Source organism: Adiantum capillus-veneris, chromosome 10 (assembly GCF_014529385.1).
Source record: "Adiantum capillus-veneris isolate H3 chromosome 10, ASM1452938v2, whole genome shotgun sequence".
NCBI lineage: Eukaryota > Viridiplantae > Streptophyta > Polypodiopsida > Polypodiales > Pteridaceae > Adiantum > Adiantum capillus-veneris.
The window spans coordinates 124,639,445-124,659,232 of NC_140940.1; positions in this window are offsets into that span (position 1 = coordinate 124,639,445).

Here is a 19,788-nt window from a genome sequence, read left to right on the forward strand (position 1 = left end):
GGGGTTCAACAGAGAGCACCATTTGAATGCGACTGCTACACCTACAATCATTGATTTCATCCTTGATTTTGCCCTTTTCACATCTATTCACAGGCTCCATGGTAGTTTTGCTTTTTTAAATTGATCTTAAAGACCACCAATTGCAGGTTTTGAGTGCTTCTTGAGAAGCTCTTACAAGAGCATGTCTAGATTTTGAGGGTTTTAATTGTAGTATCCGACTCCATGTTTCCCAACATTGGTCGCTATCGTATGATGCGTGGGAATTTTCAATTTGTCGCCCATTGCATTCACCATCGATGTTGCAAGCAAACCAGTATTCAAAGCATGGTGCGCTCATAACCCATAGACTACCAAGTAAGAAAAGGAATAAAACCAAATAATATACTTACTATGAGGTGAAAAGTATCGTAGACTTACCCAAAGGTCAAGGGCAATTTTCAAACCTCAAAGGTACATATGTCTTGGACCTGCTAAATACTTAAAGAAATATTTAATTGAGAACCCTGGGTGTTGCCTTGGCAATTCAAACCCCTTAGTTAGATTTGTAAATCCGAACCCATTGGTTAGATTCTAAAAAGAATCTTTTTAAACTATTAGTTAGCTAAGAGCAGCATAGGCTACTGTGCTACCAATAGTGATTTTGTAAGCAACTTGGTAATGTGAACTTGGCTACTGCACCTTGGCACTTGAGAACTTCTTTCCTTGAAAGTACAAGTGTGAAGAGACCTATTAGTGGCCATCAACACTTATGGATAGATTTGTCATTAGCTGGATTACCCCTGAAAATACCACTCCTATTGACACAATCACTGCTATAGACTAAGCAGGAGATCCTCTCAAGTTGGAATCTTATTCACAACTGGATCTTTAAAACAATCATATCTCCCCATTGAAAGAAGAAAAAATTTCCCAAAACCAAAAAGAAGGTACATTCATACTAGATATTCTTTGGTTTTTGAAGGCTCTCTTAGCAAAGTCATGTTATCACATGAACTAGTTGCTTGATAGTGAGGCTATGCACCTTCTATTCCTGCCAGCTCACCGCATCAACAATCACTCATTATCATTGATAATATGCACAAGGTGCATGCACTACAAGTTGGAAATCATCATCTATAGTGCATGCACCTAGTGCATATTATCAATGAAAATGAGTGATTGTTGATCCAGTAATATGCAACGAACACAAGCAAATATACCGGCCTCAATTGTTATTGAGTAGAAGGTTATAGTTATGGGTAACCCCTGCAACAACATCAACAAGAGAATCATTAATAAAAATAATTGGAAACAAACAAAATCTTACCTTCTCTTATAGAAGTGTGTGAGTCTAGTGCATGTGGACATCACATTGAATGGAATCCACTATGACCCCATCAGACGAATAATGATGTCCTTGACAGAGTAGCTGGTGTTATAGTGGAAGCGTAAACAGTGATTGAGTGGAATTAATTCCACCTTATTGGCATGCCATGCATGCAAGTGCGAGAAATAGCTTGATGAGACCTTGGCTACAATGACAACCTCAATAGTTTGATCGATACCTCAAGTGCCTTGCACGATCTATACCGGCATGGATACATCACAATTCAATGTTTCCAAACATAAATTGTGAGCTTAATATCCCAATATTGCCAACTCCCCAAACTCGTGTGCTTTTGCCTGTGATTCAAAGTCAATGAGCAATACCTTGGCATGGGATAGAAGCCTTGCCTCTCGTTATGTCTTTCAAAGCACTTTGCTTTGCAATGTAGGAGATCCTTCCAAAGAAGTGGAAATTGTCTAACCTTGCCGAGCATCTGGTGTTAGCTGGGTCTAATTCAGAACCACATGCTCGGTTGAGAGTAAATGTGATTGAAGTTGGCTCATAGCATAGATTCTTATGGATAGAGCTATCACATGTACCATGTAAGCCTGCTTGCATGCTGGCACCTATTGAAAGACCATCCAGACACATTGCAAAGTCCCCCCCAAGTTCGCATGCTAATAGTATATTCCAAACTTTGGAAGCTTCTATACAAGATGCCTAAGATTGAATCCTTGTTGCTTCACATAAGCACATTAGAAGAATAAAAAATGATGGAGTTTATTTGATCAATGCTAAAATGAATGCTTCTGCTGACATGCACATGCCAGGGCAAAAGAAAATTGACCTTGTCAATCATTTACAAATAATAAACCTTGTCAAGTTGTACGTCCTATTGAGAATCAAAAAAGTACCTTAGATTTCCAAATGCTGAAAGGAAATAGCTCAGGACTTGCAACTATCAAACTTCATCTCACTTTCAAAGCTTTCTTGACATAAGTAACTTTTGCTTGCCAAGCTTGCATTGTTGAAAATTTTGCAAGATTCAATAAGTTCAAAACTGTAAACTTCAAAATTTAACTTGTTGACCTACCTTTCTAGTAATTTGTGTGCTTGCGGTACTCCAGGAGTGTCCATATCGCATCTTCTTGTCTACCAAGTCTTGAATCACCACCCTTGGCATCAGGATTTGCATCACCACGTGGTGTGGTTTGACTATGCAGGATGCCTTACATGTGTAGAAGCCATGCTTCACCATGTACAATTGTGTCTTGATCGACTTAATGAGCTTGAAGTCTACAAAGGACCAAACTATGGTTGTGCCTGTTCTAAATATGATTATTCCATGGCCATGCTTGAAGCCCTTGCTTAGAGGTCAATGAGAGCTAAGCAAATTATAAACCTCAATCACCCTTGCTGCATTCAATTCCTAGAGTTTATTGAATGTTCTGAATTTGATTTCGTGATCATGATCTCCTGCTTCTTGTTAAGGTCTCCGTGCAAAAATCACCATGTCAAAACTTATTGTGTCTAAGAGACTTGCCTCCTTTACATCATCAACTCTGGGGAAATCTTGCCTACCGAAGAGAATATGAGGGTCATCTTGGTCATCACTTTGTGGTGGGAACGCCCCCCAGTCACTTAATGATCACCCTGAGTCTTTTCTTACTGCGAACTCACCAAGATGGAGCTATGGTGGTTGTCGCAAATGACAATGTAGAGAGAGAGAGAGAGAGAGAGAGAGAGAGAGAGAGAGAGAGAGAGAGAGAGAGAGAGAGAGAGAGAGAGAGAGAGAGAGAGAGAGAGAGATCGTTGCCGACTGTGTGGGTCTCGGTTTGGCGCCATGAAGAAACAAAAAAGAGTGCCCTCATTGTGGCACTCCTCTTTGGCTCCGTCATTGCTGCAAACTATGTTGCTTGCAATGGTGCCTTCCTCCATCTAGGGGACCTTTCTCATGGCTCGACCCTTTGTCCCCTCCTTGCCTTGCATCCCTTGTGTTTAGGGGTTTTTTCCCACGTGAATCTGCTTGCTATGGGAGCTTCGACAAGATTAAGATAAGAAGGAGAAGGAGAGAGAGAGAGAGAGAGAGAGAGAGAGAGAGAGAGAGAGAGAGAGAGAGAGAGAGAGAGAGAGAGAGAGAGAGAGAGAGAGAGAATCCATGCATGCTTCCCCTCCTTCCCTTGAGCTCTAACTGGAGATAGCGATATGCTCATCACTGATGAACCATACTATATATAGGCCCTAGGACCTGTGACTCGTACCTATATATAGACCCTGGTACTACATGTGTGTCCTGACCCTACCCTTGGCTTGATAGATGTATGAGCAATGGCGATGGGCCAGCTGAGTAGAGAGTGCTCCCTCCTTATTGAAACGGGTCCTCTTCGGAGACTCTGATACCACTGTTGAGCAACGACAGCTATGGCGGCTGCAAACAAAGGCAAGCCATGAGAGATAGAGAGCGGACAAGGAGAGAGAGAGAGAGAGAGAGAGAGAGAGAGAGAGAGAGAGAGAGAGAGAGAGAGAGAGAGAGAGAGAGGCATCAACAAAAAATCCCTTGCTATAACTATTAGATGATGTCTTCACATGATATATAGATAAAAAATGACTAGTATAGTTTGCAGTGCATGCTCTTTAAAAGAAAGGAGTGGTGTGTGTGTGTGTGAGCTCTGACAAGGCATGTTCCTGTGGGCTTGAACCCAACATGTTTTTGTAGCCATTACCTTAATATTTCTTATATTTGATTTACAAATGAGTTTAGAGTAAATTATACGCATGAACTTGCTTTTTGAACACTGAAGCAAGAATATTTTGTGATTCAACCATTTTTTTCTTAATGTCTTTGACCTTTACTTGAAATTGAAGTAGGAAATGTGGCATACGCATTGGATTAAATGCTTTTTTTCTACATTTTCTCAAAAGATGGCTCATTTAGTGCCCACTCCCTTTTGCTAAAGAAAAAGACATCCTCTTATGTATGTGACCATGAGCTTCAATATAGGGGAGAAGGGTGATAATATTCCTCCCTCCTTGAATTTGTGGATGTTGAGTGTTCTCGTGTAAGTTGATAGGCTCATCTATGCCCCCTCATTTAGAGAGTAGAGCAAAACCCATAAGAGTCAAAGCTAAATGGAAAATATCTAGGTGGTAATGTAGGAGGAGAGAATAATTCTCTTCTTCTTCTACGTGGATGTTTGAGAGATACCCCTCCCTAGGGTCTATGCACAAAATATACAATTTACACTTTTATACAATTTTCAATATACATCAGAGTTGCGGAAGCATTTGCACAGGGGAGGAGTTCTTAGCGCCCAACCAAGCATGGAGTTTAGGCCATGAGCCGGACTGCATCGAGAGGTACCTAGCGACTAGTACTACTCCTGAATGGGTATTATGAATGAAAGCGTACTCAATAAATAAATATAACATTGTGGAGGGTGAATATATATGTACACCGCATTGCGGGGGGGGGGGGGGGGGGGGAGAGAGAGAGAGAGAGAGAGAGAGAGAGAGAGAGAGAGAAAATATAGTGGAGGGTGAAATAAAGTGCACAAAGACATGAGAAAATGACAACATAGAATCTTTAAATGCCCCGTCTAAATGAAACAGGCAACCATGTATTAATGCAATGACAAAATCTAAGTATACCATAACATCAAAAAGTTTATGACAAAATAAGTAGCAAAGCAGTGGACCCTATGTAGGGATCGACCGGATCCACCCATCCACATCCGCTCTACTACGAACAGAGAGAAGTTCACTTCGCCGGCGGGAGCGAGCCAGAACACCTCCAACCTACCTGAGCCAGACATAAGTTGAGTCCGCTTCGCCTCCCTCCATGAACCCGAGCTCTGAAAGGATCCCAAGTACCAGTAGGTGGTAGGGTATCAACAACAACCATACCACTTTAGGTGCCACGCCTCTTCGATGCCTAGCTCGGGTGTTTAGGCAAAGCCAAGGCAAAATCTGCGATGCGTTAACTGTGTATGTCATTCAACCCCCGACGCACTAACCGTGTAGATGAGCCTAACAAAAGAAGAAGACCTAGGCAACACCCCCGATCCAACAAAGCCCCAAGTCAACGATCCTTTAGTGTAAGGCTAAGCGATGTAGGTGATCCTAGTCTTGTAGCGACGCTGCCATGAGAAACATAACACGTGAGTCCAATCACAATATCACTTTCCATATGCACAAACAATCTTTTCCAAGCAGTTAGACTGCACAGGGTCTCTACCCTTACACGTCTACCATAAACTATCTGGATCTCTTCGTGATCCATTCCCAAAACCATACACCATGATCCAATCACATAACACGGGTGAGCACTCCATCCAACTTGGGTGAGGCACGACCATCCTGCATAACCACTTGGGTGAGCACTCCATCCAACTTGGGTGAGGCACGACCAATCCTGCATAACCACTTTAGAACATAACATGGCTACAAAAATTTCATCAGCATTAACCAAATTGAGAAAAAAAACCATAAGCCACACCAGCTTCCGCCATAAAATCACAACCATAATCCATAAGGGAATCTCAACCCTTAATCTCCAATCATAATCACATTGAACCAACTCCCACTTTAACATAATGCTGCAATCAATTGGAGTCCATACACATGTGACCCTTAAGATGTGATTCTTTCATGCATAAAAAGAGTCCGACCAACAACTAATCATGATATAAAAATCCAATTTTGACAACATCCAACCATGCAAAGTTGATGTATCACATCTGCACTTCACCTCCCTAGCACATAGAGAGCTAGTTTTGACCTAGAAAGGTGGAAAGCAATCATAAACATGCATATGCGGCATCTATATCAATCCATAAGTTTCCATACATCATATGATAACATTCTATCACCACAAACATGATGCAAAACAGCTTCGACCTTTAGGTCAACCATAAACCATAACTTCACACATATGCAAAAAACAACTTTTTGGCATTTTCGAGAGCATACAAAACATGCAAATGAAAGTATTTGACCTCAAAACAATGCATCAAGCTCAACTCCATAATATATAGTATCACCCTATCACATCACTTCACCCATATGGTACTCACACAACAAACGGTAACCCCAAAAGAAAGCCACTTTAACCATATCTGCCTATGCGGTTCGGGATGTCTAACCATATACCTTCACATAAGTTTATGGGCATCTAATAACTGAAATCAACTCACCAAAACAAACCATAAATCATACATAAACGGTTCGGTTAGCTCACGACGTCATATGGTACCCCACCTATGTAGCGTCCCTACACGTGTAGGTAAAACCGGTTATAGAACGATTAATAACTCGCATTTCCGAGGTGATACTGAAGATCTAAATACATTTATCATCAAGTTTCATCAAGCTTTTCAATTGGTTAAGTGGGGTTTGCCCATCCGGTGAATCTATATAATGGTTCTCCAAGGACCTTGGAGTCAAAAGTTGGTTGTGCAGTAAAAAGCAAGCTGTTTTTTTACCATAGCTCTTAGCTAGTGTGTGATTTTCACATGACACCAAAGAGAGAAAATGTTCTAAATGATGTGTTTTATCTCTGGTACATAGGATTCGGCTGATTCATAACGGTTTGTGATTTATGACCAAAACAGTGTTCCTACCGCCTCTATGACGCGAAATGAAAAGCGCTTTTTATGCACGCACGTGATCATAAACGCATCATGTGCATAAATCAACGTGTTAAACATGATGAAATAATCATGGGGAAACTTCATACGTACTCGGTTAATCCATACATACACTCGTATACGAAAAAATAATCATTGAGAGGGTGACTAATCAGAAAAACGACATAGAGAGAGAGAGATGATGGCTATGGAGTTTAGAGCTTCTCACCGTGCTTTAGAATAGATTAGGGGCTGTCAATAGGCTTCTTGCTTTGCCACAAGAGAGCGGTGATGAGAGCTACGTAGAGGTATTCACCACGAAAGCTTCCGAAGAGCGCGTACACCGTGAAATGAGAGAGAAGATAGCAAGTAGAGAGAGAGAGTATCTTGAGAGAGAGAGAGAGAGAGAGAGAGAGAGAGAGAGAGAGAGAGAGAGAGAGAAGAGCTTATGGTGATGGTGATGAAGAGCTTGCACCACTCCATATAATAGATATCTATAGTCTTGCGGTAGTAGACGCAACAGACGGCCTGAAAAACTGAGCACTCTATACCAATTTATAGATTCTCCAACTGCCCGAAGTGTGTCCCAAGCTACAGGTAGCGCTAGTTTTTGAGCCAAGTATAGGTGCAAGCTTTTGGGAACTTTGGTAAAAACGTGCCTTTGCTTCTGGTGGTCAACTCTCCCACTTACCATTCAATTTTTACATTAAAATTGGCCAATTGAATAGTATCCGGCCAACTAATGGAGACCGTAGCTAAACTATGCCGCACTATAATGTCCCAACATAATTAGGACTTTCTCGTACTGTCCCGGAGTATTTATGGTACCGCTTTTTATAAAAATAAAATTCGTAAAAAGCCCGTATGGTCCCGTTTTTGCTCCGGGTGACCATTTTTAAATCCAACGGAGGCTAAAATTAATATTTTTATGTTTAGGTCATCATAAAAAGCACATTGCTTTTTAAAAACACCGAAAAGTTAAAAATAGCGTAAAAAGAAAAAAAAGCAAAATTTTCGAAAATTGAACCACGGGTTCTTCTCGTCGTCCACCACTAGAATAAGAAAGCGGATTCGCTTTTCACTAAAAAAACACTAAAATTCATGAAAAGCTAAAAATAGAGTGAAAAGCACTCAAAAAGCAGATTTTTACAAAATTGAACCATAGCTTCCCCGGAACACGTAGATCAAGGATCCGACCTTGCTTTTTGCAAAAAAAGCAATTAAAAGCATAAAAAGCATGAAAAAGCTTTAAAAAAGCGAATTTTCCCAAAACTGAACCAAACATCTGTCTAACCTATTAGAACATGGAAACGACCTTGCTTTTGACTTTGGAACCTTTCAATACTCTCAATAAAACATCTCAAGTCAAAATTTGACAAAACATAAATCGAAAGCTATTTTTCTTATTTTTAAAAGAGACCCAAAAATTGGGGATCTTACAATGTCCTTGGTTGTTGCCACTTCCCTTTGTGGAAGGGACAAAACTATGGCTAAAGTTGGCATTCTTTGCTTTGCAACACTTTGGGTGTCATCTTCTAAGATTCATTTCATCTTTGACATGCTCAAGGGAGGTTGTGTTGTTCCCTTCATTTTGTTTGTCTTATTGACAACAATCTACTTAAAGCTTAGTTAAAAAATCCTTTAGTCACATTCTACAATGTGATATTTATACATTGGGCAAGCTTATTTTCTCTCCCAGAAAGGTACTAACAACATAACTGATGTGACAAACATTGATGGACAGGTGCTCTCATTTAGACATGATGCTCTTACCTTTGGGCTTGGGATGCACTATAGGCGCATGTGGGGAAGAATACGAAGTGAGCTTTTTGAGTGAGCTTTTTGTCCATGGAGTGAGCTTCTTTCTATGGCTTCACAAAAATAGCTCGCTTAGCAAACATTTTTCCTGAGCTCCTTGTCCATGGAGCGAGCTTTTTTCTATGGCTTCTTCAAAAGAGCTCTCTTTGCCCAATATCTAAGGGTTTCGGGCATCTGACCAACTTGACACTAAACATACCTTCTCAACACTCTAAAAACATGCAATCCACAGGCTTCGTTCGTCAAGGGAACCACTCCTTGCTCACCAATGAGAGGAATGTGAATTTTGTATGAAATCCGTTGCATTGTTTTGTCAACTCTTGGAGCCACGACGACCCAAAAACAACTAGATCATTGGTGTGTGTTGTGAAGAGTGTCCTGTAGTGTGAAACGCATGCGCAGTGTTGTGTGTGTGGGAAGGGGAAGAAGGAGAAGGAGTGAGGGTGTGTGGGTTTAGCAATACTCAAGATGAGTTGTCCCTTATTCTTTGTATATGTACAAAGCAATAAGGTGGTCAATGGGCGGGCACCCATAGCTTGAGTGGAGCAAGGCACAGAGGCCTTTACCCCAACAATCTCCAACTTAAAGACAAATGTACCGATAAGTAGGTCCTACTAGCTAAACTACTAGTATGTACAAGAAAACAGGTGAGAGACTCTCTTAACCTACGTCCATTGGCTCACTCAATCGATCTAAATGCAGCCGTATCGACTCTAGGGATAGGCAAGCGTGCATACCTGTTGGTGTATAAAGCCCAATGTGGTCGCCCAGGTAAGTGGGCGGGCCGCCAGGTATGTACACATATTCTTTTGTAAAAACCTAATAAGAACTCACTGTGCTCTACACATTACAGTAGAGAGAGTTCACCATATTGTCGTGCTCTTCTTTTCGCACTCTCTCTCGCGTCGCACTTCCGCTCGTACTCCTTCAACTGGTATCAGAGCTCAGATCGAGGCTCGGGGCAGCACTACAGGAGGCTAGAGTCACCAGCTCAGATTGGAGTGAAATTCGACAGGCGAAGACACGGCCCCAAATCCTGTGGGACAGCCCGAAGGGCTTGGTGTTCTCATAATTTCATTCTGAGGTCATCTTGGCCACCGTTTGGCTTCGACAAAGGTCTGCGCAGGTCATTTTCGACTACGTGGTCTCGGCGGGTGCAGATCCGACTTTGCAAATTTGGGATTTTTGACCTATGACTACAGGTGCTGAGGATATCGACACTCCCAGAGTGTTGATTTGTGGCTGTCTACACATCGAAGGACAGCTCACAGTTCTTGGAGGCGTGTCACATACGACACAGGTGCATCTACACACAGACTGTAGGCGACATCCACTAGTTCATCAAGTAGCTTGTGTTTGCTACTTGATATTCCAGATTTCATCCTGACATTGCAGGTACTTCCACATGGGATGTATTGTCAGAGATGATGTATGTTTGTTGAGGGTTTGCTGGCTGTGAGTCACGCAGCAAACAACCGCCGCAGCGGTTACAGCATACAGTGGGAAATTTGTGGATGTATGACTTTGTGGGAAGTCTATGTACTGTCAGATTTACTGCAGCCTTTGTTGAGGGTCGAGTGAGGTTTTATTGAGCTGGGGGATTCTCGAATGTTGAGATCCTTTCGGTGATACAGGTCTTGGAGCGATCCCTCGAGCACCCTTAGATAGGCAGCTAGGATGTATTGACTGTGAGTTAGACATTTGGGATTGCATCTTTGCTTTACTCCCATTGAGGCATTGTCGCAGTCTATGCTTATAGGACAATGACAGGACAGTGAGAGACAATACAGGTGCAGGACAGGTTTACCCGCAGCTTACAATGTCAGAGAGACAGTGTTTTTTGAGCTGTTTTTTGGTCTGTTTTTAGTACACCAGAGACATTTTACAAAGGAGACTCTGCCAAAATTTATGCAGAATCTGAAGCTTTCTTGGTTCATTTGACAGGTTAGTATTGGTTCAGAGGTCAGTTTACAGGGGAAACTCTGCCGAATTTTTCCCAGAAAAGTAAACTACTGTGAAGCGTAGCTATTGGATCACAGGACACTGCTCTTTACAATATCAAGAAGCTGGATGGAACCAATTTCCCATTGTGGAAGAAGCAGATTTGGCACAAGTTGGTACAAAAGAAGCAGATAAAACCTATAAATATCAAGGGGATAAAACTAGAAGATATGGACGAAGATGAATGGAGCGAAATGGATGAATTGGCACTTTCTACCATTATGCTGACTTTGGCAGAAAGCGTTTACTTCAATGTAGCAGATGAGATGTCGGCTTATCAAGCATGGTTAAAGCTGAGTGATCTTTATGAGAAGCAGAGTGCAGCTTCACAGGTATACTGGCTTAAGAAGCTTGTTGACTTGAAGATGAAAGAAGGGACACCTATGTCCAATTATCTGAATGAATTCAACACAATCTATAGTCAGTTGTCAGCTCAAGGTGTCAAGTTTGATGAACCTGTTAGAGCTATGTTCCTATTGATCACATTGCCGGAAAGTTGGGACACTTTTCGCACAGCTTTGAGTAATTCTGCACCTCCAGATGGTTTGAACATAGTAGGTGTAGAAGGAAGTCTGCTTACTGAAGAAACCAATAGAAAGACAATGGACAAAGGCAAAGGAACAGCCTTAGTTGTCAGGGGAAGGACCAAAGAAAAGTACAAAGGTGGAAAGAGGAATCAGTCTCGTAGCAAGTCCCGCAGTGCTAAAGGCAAGAGTGACATAGAATGCTACCATTGTGGCAAGAAGGGTCACATGAAAAGAGACTGCAGAGAATGGAAAGCAGAAAAAGGCAAAGAGAAAGCTGAAGACCATGGTGAGAAGAACAAGTCCTCAGTGAAGATTCAAGAAATAAATGTGACAAACACTGTTGCAGAGGATGACAGTCTAGTGTCAGGAGACATCTACTTCTTGAAGAATACAATGGACTCAACTCTTCTTACAGCATCTGATGGAAATGCACTGAGTGACTGGATAATAGACTTCGGGGCATCACTTCATGTGTCTCCAAACAAGGAGTGGTTTACTTCTTATGTGACCACTAAAGATCATGTTCGGCTAGGCAATGGGTAGACATGTGAGATCTTAGGTGTTGGAGATGTTCAATTGAAGTTTCAGAATGGCTCTTCTTTCACGCTAAAGAATGTGAGACATGTTCCCGCAATTACAAAGAGCTTGATCAGCACAGGTTTACTTGATGATGCTGGCTACGTCACCATTTTTGGACAGAACATGTGGAAGATATCCAAGGGTTCTATGACAGTAGCACATGGAGTAAAGTCTGGAGGACTTTACATGATTTATGTATCAAATGTCTCTAAAAATGTAATCAATGTAACCGAGCAGCCGAACATTTCTTTGTGGCATAGCCGGTTAGGACATATGTCCAAGAAGGGAATGGAAATCTTGTCTCGTTCTGGTTATTTGCCTGGCTTTTTATTTAATGATTTTGAATTCTGTGAACATTGTCTGTATGGTAAGCAAACACAGCAACCACATAAGCATAGAAGCAGTAGAAGAGATACACAGTTGGCACTTGTTCATAGTGATTTGTGTGGACCTATGCCTAACCTATCTCTAGGGGGAGCTTCTTACTTTATGACATTTATAGATGATTACTCGAGGAAAGTATGGGTTTACTTTCTCAAGCACAAGGATGAAGCGTTTAGTGTTTTCAAAACGTTTGTAACACTTGTGGAGAATCAGAGTGGCAAGAAGCTTAAATGCTTACGCACTGACAATGGTGGAGAGTATGTTTCAAAGGCCTTTCAGGACTTTTGTGAGTCAAAAGGTATAAAACGTGAACTTACTGCTCCTTACAATCCTCCTCAAAATGGTGTTGCTGAGAGGATGAATAGGACCATACAAGAGAAGGTCAGAAGTATGTTGTCTAATGCACAGCTGCCAAATGGGTTTTGGGCTGAAGCTGTATCAACAGCTGTTCATCTTGTAAATAGATCTCCTAGCAAGGTTTTGCAGAAGGATTCAGTGCCAGAGATGGTATGGTCAGGCAAAATGCCCTCATACAAGCATCTCAGAGTCTTTGGCTGTGAGGCATATACTCACGTTCCAAAGGAATTTAGGAACAAACTTGAGCCAAAGAGTAGAAAGTGCATCTTTCTAGGCTATGGTAATTCTGGTGAGATGGGGTACAGACTTTGGGATCCCGAATCCAGAAAGGTTGTCCGCAGCAATGATGTTCACTTTAATGAATCCAAATATCATTCTAAACCAGAGAGGGTTGTAGAGATTAGAAGAGTTGTCTTCCAAGAAGATGGACTTGCACGTGCAAGACAAAATGTCAGGGCTCAAGAGGAGCAAGGACAGGATAGAGTGGAACCACAGGTTGTGGCTGAGCCTGAGCCACCTATTGTGCGTAGATCTAGACGTGTCACGCGACCTCCTGATAGGTTTGTTCCATCTATGAACTATGTCATGTTGACTGATTGCAATGAGCCTTCATGTTACAAGGAAGCAGTGCAAATGAAGGACTCCGGGAATTGGCAATTGGCCATGCAGTCAGAGATGATAGCTCTGCATAAAAACCAGACATGGAAGCTAGTTAAATTACCACGGGGCAAAAAGGCTCTACCCTGTAAATGGGTTTACAGGTATAAGATCACCGCTCATGATAGTCAGCCAAAGTACAAAGCAAGGCTTGTTGCCAAGGGCTTTAAGCAAGAACAAGGCATTGACTTTGAGGAAGTCTTCTCTTCGGTGGTCAAGATGACTACATTGAGATGCTTTCTTGCATTGGTTGCCATATTAGATTTGGTGTTGCACCAAATGGATGTCAAGACAACGTTCTTGCATGGTGATTTAGATGTGGAAATTTACATGCAGCAGCCAGAAGGGTTTGTTGAGAAAGGCAAGGAAATTGGGTATGCCAGTTGTTAAAGAGTCTTTATGGCTTAAAACAATCACCGAGGGCATGGTACCATAAATTCCACAAGTTTATGCTTTCTCAAGGCTACAAACGTAGTGAGTTCGATCATTGTCTATATACAAAGAAGGCTAAGGATGGTAGTTGGCTGATCCTTATTTTGTATGTGGATGACATGTTGATTGCTGGCAAGCACTTGGAAGAAATTTCAGCTTTGAAGTCAAAGATGGCAAAATCGTTTGACATGAAAGACATGGGTGAGGCAAGTCATATACTTGGTATGCGCATTGAGAGAGACAGATCAAAGAAGTTGATTTGGTTATCTCAAACAGAGTATATTGACAAGGTTTTGCAACGTTTCAATATGGAGAAGGGAAAGGCACTGAGTGTTCCATTGCCACCATATGTGAAACTTAGCAAACAAGATTGTCCCGTGTCTGAGGAAGAACAGGCTGAAATGGATAAGATTCCATATGCGTCTGCAGTGGGTAGTTTGATGTATGCAATGATTGCTACTCGCCCAGACATTGCATTTGCAGTGGGAGTAGTAAGTCGATACATGTCAAACCCAGGCAAGAAACATTGGGAGGCAGTGAAAGGAATATTGAGATACCTGAAAGCTACAAAGAGTATGCGTATATGCTATGGGAGTCAGGAGCTAAGTGTAAAGGGTTTTACAGACTCAGATTATGCAGGTGACTTAGACAACCGAAGGTCTACGTCAGGGTATGTCTTTACATTGGCTGGTGGAGCAGTATCATGGCGTTCTAGATTACAAGATTGTGTTACTCAGTCTACTACAGAGGCTGAATATGTTGCAGCATCAGAGGCATGCAAAGAATCAATTTGGCTTAATCGACTAGTAAGAGACTTGGGAATCAAAGAAGAGATGCATGTGTTATACTGTGATAGTCAAAGTGCTATACAATTGGCTCGCAATCCAATTTATCACTCAAAGACAAAGCATGTGGATGTGAAGTATCATTTCATCAGGGAAATGCTCGAGGATAAGCAACTTCAGCTTGTCAAAGTTCACACCACAAAAAATCCTGCTGATCTACTTACAAAAGGACTTCCCTCAGAGAGCTTTGCGCATTTTTGCAAGTAGTTAGGTGTAGGGTAGTGCATCACTTCTCTACATCTCTTGCATATTAGCTTGTATAGTAGCTTCTCTCACACTTAAAGTACCACATTGGACTTTAAGTGGGAGGTTGTTGGGGTATAAAGCCCAATGTGGTCGCCCAGGTAAGTGGGCAGGCCGCCAGGTATGTACACATATTCTTTTGTAAAAACCTAATAAGAACTCACTATGCTCTACACATTACAGTAGAGCGAGTTCACCATATCGTCGTGCTCTTCTTCTCGCACTCTCTCTCGCGTCGCACTTCCGCTCGTACTCCTTCAATACCCACGCTAGAGCCTGTATGTAAATCCCGCAAACTACTCTGTATGGTCTACAAAACTCCACTATGCATCATGCTAGTGTCAGTCATCGTATGACTGACAATTGTTGTAAATGCTCCCACTATGGTTGCTAGGTCGGGCCTTGACACTAGTACGTTGTACATGAGATGCCCAAATGCTAACCAAATCTGCACAAAACTAGCTGTCCTAGCCTCCCTGTGCTATCTGCATGTACTGTATCATAAAGACTATCCATCACGTATGGATGTGTCATCGTCGATACTAGGATGTCTATGTCCCTCTCACCCATAGGCAGAACCATGTGTCTCGGCATCAACTCATCAGCCTCTAGCATAAGCAATCAAAGAGCTCCATGTCCGTCATCTCTGCCTGTGTCTCTAGGGAGCAGACTCACTATACCTGTGCCTGCACAAACTCTGACAAAATTTCTTGTGTCTCAGTAGAGCAGTGTCGCTCTACATCTATCTCTATAGAGTCTACTAGCACGTCCTGTATAGCTAAATGCTCTGTCTCATGAGCATGGTGGACATCACCTACAAAGGAGACACATCTTGTCTCTTTCTCAAAGCATGCTAGGAACAAAACAGAAACCATGCCGTCTCAAACCTCAAATACATGCATAGGATATACCAAGCCATTCTGGGCTCCCCTGGAAATCACTAAGGATCCACAATCTATCTGGAAAGACTGCTCTCTAAGCAGTGTCTGACACCCAAAATTGGCTAGCCGTCTCACTGAAATCAATATTTTTCTAAGCTTAAGAACATAACGTACATATCATAGCATATATGATGCACCACTAGGCAATGACAAGCAAACATCTCCTGCATCTGCAATGCCAAACGCCGAACCATCAGCCAAGTGTAGATAATCAAAGCTCCCACTAGAGAAGGTGCTAAACCACTCACGATGTGGTGAGACGTGAAAAATGGCATTCTCATCTAGAAACCAACGAGGAGAACTGTCACCTCTCAAAGACATGTAAGCAGGAGGAACGCTAAAGGCAAATTTGACATCACTGTGACTGGCATATGAAGCCATCACTCTAGCATTTGTCAAAACCGCATCTCCATATCGTATACATCTCTGCTGATGTCTCATATGTCTAAAATAACGGTGCCCAATGTGCCATGTGTGACCATAATACCAACAATGCAAGTATCGACAACTACAAGACTGTCGTCTCTCACAAGTCATCACTATCGACTGTGAATTATTACACATGTAACATTTAATGGCCTAATAACTTGTGTGTAGTGGAAAATAGCATGAACATAGTGAGCATTTCATTAGAATAGATTCCTAATGACAAGAGTGCTTGGGTGGAGTGAGCAACAAAAAGCATAACACCTAGCTAAATAGCATGAAAAATACCTCAAAAGAGAGAGAAATTAAGCAATTGACAATAGTTGAGGACCGGATTTGCATGGATCCGGTCCCCCCTCCAAAAGGCTTTGTATTATGGTTTCTCCCATCAAGAGAGAAATTTTACAATACAATTCTTTGTGTTCCTTCAATACTAGCTAGTGCAATGAAGATGGAAACTTCATGCACTAAGCAAAACACTTATCAAACACAACATCAATTCCCTCACGATCTCAGACCCAAGACCTCACACACCTTCGAAGATGGGGAGAGCTAGTGGGCTATGAGAGTAGATTGAGAGGAAGAAGGAGTATTCTTACGAGAAAGATGTACATCTCCTCACATAATCACTCATATTAGCATAGCTTAGCTTAGTAATTACCATGGTAGAGGAGATGAGCATGCATTGAAGCTTGGCTCTTGGTTGGATTTGCATCACAAAGCCAAGAGTTGTTGATGTAGGCCTCCCTTCTCACAAGCTTGGAGTAGGTGGTAAGCTTTCCATTAAAGCTTGATAAGGAGAGAGAGTCTTCTTTGCTTCACACATGAGATTGTGTGAGTGTGTGTGTGTTTGTTAATGCCTTGCAAAAATCAGCCCCCTCTCTAGCTTTTAGGAGAATTAGATATTGATTATTATGACAACACATGTTTGCTATAACTAGATGCCAAGAAACCAAACTATGGCGAGAAATTGTGGGAGAAAATTGACAGAGTCTCCTCTGTAAACTGAGCAAAAAACTCAAGTACAATCTCTACTATAAACCATACCACACTGGCAACAAAGTAAGAGATCACTCAACCACTATGCAATCACGAAACCTATGATCAATTGCATCAAAACGGATGCTCACATATGCATAAAGTCACCTCCACAATCTTCTATCTGCAAACATATAATCTGGGACAAACAACTCAATCGAGCGTAAATCGCATAACCATATGCGCAAGCAGTGAGCAAATACTGCTCAAAACGCTTCCCAAGTAGGTCTGCAAAGATCTGTCAAAAAATATGTAGAAACTGTGAAGCGTGTGACTACTTGTATGTCTCCACATGAGCATATGCAACTCTCACTCTTGTGAGAGTGTATACAAGGCTCACAAAACCTATCAAAAGTGGGAGTCAAACTCGACCACTAAACCATCAAAGAGAAAAAGTGCAGATACACATGAAGTATGGCTAGGATGTGGGAAAAATCCAGTAGAGTTTCCCTTGAAAACTGAGTGAAAACTCAAAAAATCTCATCAATACTCTGTAAAGCATAGACAAACACTCACTATCTCAGCAAATAGATCCACAAGTACCCACTTGCCAAGACCGACTCTCCTTATAGGCCGACGCGGCCTCACTCAACTCCCTCTCTGAAACACATTGCATCTATCCCTCTTTGACCAACATTTGAGGGTTTCGAGCGTCTGACCACCTTAACACTAAACATACCTCCTCAATACTCTAGAAACATGCACTCCATGGACTTCATTTGTCATCAAAGCCACTCCTCGCTCGCCTCTGAGAGAAATGTGCATTTTCTTTGAAATACTCTAGAAACATGCACTCCATGGACTTCATTTGTCATCAGAACCACTCCTCACTTGCCTCTGAGAGTAATGTGCATTTTCACGCGTCCGACCACCTTAACACTAAACATACCTCCTCAATACCCTAGAAACATGCACTCCATGGACTTCATTTGTCATTAGAACCACTCCTCGCTCGCCTCTGAGCGGAATGTGCATTTTCTTTGAAATTTGCTGCATTTTTCCATCAGCGCCAACTCTTGGAGCTATGGTGACCAAACGCATCCAGATCATTGATGTATTCTGCTCATGACATGGGTAGATGGGATCCAAACCCACTTGCAAGACCGGCTCTCCTTATAGGCCAATGCAGCCTCACTCAACTCCCTCTGAAATGCACTCTATTTGTTCCTCTTTGACTAACATCTGAAGGTTCCAGGCATCAGACCACCCTGACACTAAACATGCCTCATCAACACTTGGAAAGATGCAATCCAGGTGCTTCGTTTGCCAAGAAACCAGTCCTTGCTCGCCATTGAGAGGAATACGCATTTTATCTGAAATTCGCTGTGTTTTACTGTTGCCATTGAATCTTGTAGCCACGCCCATCCAAACGCAACCAAGCCATTGGTGTGTGCTGCTCACGCCATGGGTAGAGGGGATCCAACACCACTTCCCAAGATCATCTCTCCTTATAGGCCAACGCAGCCGTACTCTACTCCTGCTGAAACACACTCCATTTGTTCCTCTTTGACCAACATCTAAGGGTTATTGACGTCCAACACTAAACATACCTCCTCAACACTCTGAAAACATGCAATCCATGGGCTTCATTCACCAAGGGAACCACTCCTTCCTCGCCAATGAGAAGAATGCACATTTTCTCTAAAACTTGTTGTGTTTTTTAGTCGCCGCAAACTCTTGGAGCCACTACGTACCAAACGTTGCCAGATCATTGGTGTGTGTTTCTCACGCCATAAGTAGATGAGATTCAAACCTGTTTTCCAAGACTAGCTCTCCTTATAGGCCAACGTAGCCTCACTCAACTCCCTCTGAAACGCACTTATCTGTCGCTCTTTGTCCAGCATCTGAGGGTTCTGTGTGTCCAACCATGTTGACACTAAACATACCTCCTCAACACTCTAGAAAGATGCACTCCATGGGCTTTGTTTGCCATCAAAACCACTTCTTTCTCGCCTCTGAGAGGAAAGCGCATTTTCTCTTTTGAAATCCGCTGCGTTTTTTCGTCACCGCCAATGCTTGTAGCTATGCCGGCCTAAATGCAGCCAGATCATTGGTGTGTACTACTCAGACCGTGGGTAGACGGGATTCAAACCCACTTGCCAAGAACGGCTCTTATAGGCCGACACAACCTCACTCAACTCCTTGTGAAACGCACTCCATCTGTCCCTCTTTGACCAACATCTGAGAGTTCCGGGCATTCGACCACCTAGACACTAAACACGTCTCCTCAACACTTTGGAAACATGCAATCCATGTGCTTCATTTGCAAAGGGAACCACTCCTCGCTCGCCATGGAAAGGAATGCACATTTTCTCTAAAATCCTTTGCGTTTTTGCGTCACCGTTAAATCTTGTAGCCATGGCGACCTAAACGTAGCCAGATCATTGGTGTGTGTTGCTCATACCATGGGTAGACGAGATCCAAACCCACTTATCAAGACCGGCTTTCCTTATAGGCCGACGCAGCCTCACTCAACTCCCTCTGAAACACACACACTCCATTTGTTCCTCGTTGACCAACATCTCAGGGTCCCAAGCATCCGACCACCTTAACACTAAACGTGTCTCCTCAACACTCTGAAAACATGCAATCCATGGGCTCCGTTTGCCA